This window comes from Oryzias melastigma, linkage group LG5, assembly GCF_002922805.2.
Source record: "Oryzias melastigma strain HK-1 linkage group LG5, ASM292280v2, whole genome shotgun sequence".
NCBI classification, from domain to species: Eukaryota; Metazoa; Chordata; class Actinopteri; order Beloniformes; family Adrianichthyidae; genus Oryzias; species Oryzias melastigma.
This window is the reverse complement of record NC_050516.1, coordinates 6,922,695-6,924,798: the sequence shown is the minus strand read 5'-3', so window position 1 is coordinate 6,924,798 and position 2,104 is coordinate 6,922,695. Positions and strand designations below refer to the sequence as shown.

The window sequence follows — 2,104 nt, the reverse complement described above, 5'->3', positions numbered from 1 at the left end:
CTATTCTATTCTATTCTATTCTATTCTATTCTATTCTATTCTATTCTATTCTATTCTATTCTATTCTATTCTATTCTATTCTATTTTAAATTCATTTTATAAGTATTTCCCCAAACTTCAACACTGTACTGTAAATATTGTAATCATATACTCATCAATATATTATGTTTGTTTCTCGGCTGGCCTGGGAACGCCTCGGGGTCCCCCCAGAGGAGCTGGAGGAAGTGGCCGGGGAGAGGGAAGTCTGGGCATCTCTAGACTGCTGCCCCCGCGACCCGGTCTGGTTTATTAAAACTATGGGAACTAGTTAAACTTAAAACAGCCCTCATGAACAGATGTTCAAGGACAGAGATGGAGGTTACGATTTCAAGACAACAGCTGAATTTAAAAAAACAATGTACTCGTACAACAAAAAAGAAAATGTGCCTATCATTTTGTGGATTTATGGAATGGGCTGAACGAAGGTTTAAAACAAAGCAAAAGTTTACATTTATTTAAAAAACATAAAAGATGTCACTGCTAAATCTTTACAAGGACTGATATGATCATTATAAACATGCACAAATGTCATTGTACATACGTTTTAATCAGAAGATAATCTGAAATGTTTTTGAGAGAAAAAAAACTGTAAATAGATAATGTAACAAAAAGTGTTGTAAAAAGGGGTGGGACCACACAAGGATTTTCTTCTACCTACTTCTTTTCAAACACGTTTGTTTTACTTGTATATTTGTATTTTTGTATTTTTTAATTCTTATATTTGTATTTTTAAATTCTTATGTTTATTTTCATTTTGTGTTTGAAACAAAACGCAATAAAAGAAAGATTCAGTGGAAAAAGGGAGCAGACTATTTCCTGATGGAAAAAGGGAGCGACAAATTTGTAGAACTGGTTTAAAAGTGGATTATTGAACAACGGCGGAAAGTTAAATGGATCCACATGAAAGCAAAGAGGATTTTTGATACAGAGATTGTATGTCATCTTTTCGATAAATCCTGAAATGTTCATCTAGTGTTGTTAACATTTTTGACTGCAAAATGAACCTGTTAGCCATCACCATTCTGTCTTTACCAAATTTTGGGAATAAACACCCGAGCTCCACTATAGGTCTACATAGAGTGCAGGATGACATCATGAAGTGGGTGGAACCCTCAGGGAGTAAAAGGCGGAGCCTCAGGAATTGAGTTGTTTTACTTACTTCTGGGTATTAAAACAGTCCACAAAAATATAACTACTTCATAAATAATTTGTTTTTTAAGTGTTCAAAAGGTAATATATGATCTTATACCAAGGTCTGGGTGAATACTCGATTCTGATTGGCTGCTGGGTGTGCATTAAAAAGTGATAATGCACAGTAATAACGCACACCTAAAAAAGAAGTTCCGGTCACACAGACCAAACGTTCGATATCACTGCGCAGGCTTCTTTAAAACACATTTTTCCTTCATCGTCTGGACAAAACAAGCAGTAATGGATGAACTTTCTCTCTGAACTGATGCTTTATTTAACTTATTGTAGCGACCAGCATTTATATTCCTCTCCTTTTGTAAGGTAAATTAATATTGACAAATTGGTTATTCTCCTTCTAATAAAACACCACTCGACATGAAAGGTGTAGTCTTCTGTTTCACCACAAGAGGGAGTTTCTCATTTTAGAGCAGCTCAGAAGAACGAACCTGCCGTGAAATGAAACACAGACAGAAGCTGATTGTGTTCCGTTTATGTTCTAGCTGCTCACTGAAGGCTTAACGTCAGAAAAATAAGAAAAATGTCCTAATTTGTCCGGGTCTTTCTTTCAAAGCAGCGACACTTTACAGCTGCAGCTGAGGTCTGTAACGGCTTCAGGCTTCATGCCGTGTTCCATGTCACCGTGACAACAAACCGCATCACGGATCAAATAGTCCGCTTTTTTGTGAAAAAATGAGCTAAACCAAAGAAATAACAAGAATAAAGTACTAAATATTGATTGAATGTTTATTTATTTTGTAAATGACCATGGTATAAGCGGGATAATACCCTCCGAAGAGTGCGTTATAAGAAATGAACGCATGACGCGGAGGCCTGAACCATCCGACACGAATGGAGCGGAGCAGGGAGCTTATGG

At 36.5% G+C, this 2,104-nt stretch overlaps 1 protein-coding gene across 2 annotated transcripts in view; it reads right to left on the bottom strand.

The window, feature by feature from the left end:
- The window catches only part of arhgef10la (Rho guanine nucleotide exchange factor (GEF) 10-like a), a gene marked incomplete at its 5' end in the record, with an annotated part of 184,829 nt that overhangs the window by 66,838 nt on the left and 115,887 nt on the right, over positions 1 to 2,104 (bottom strand).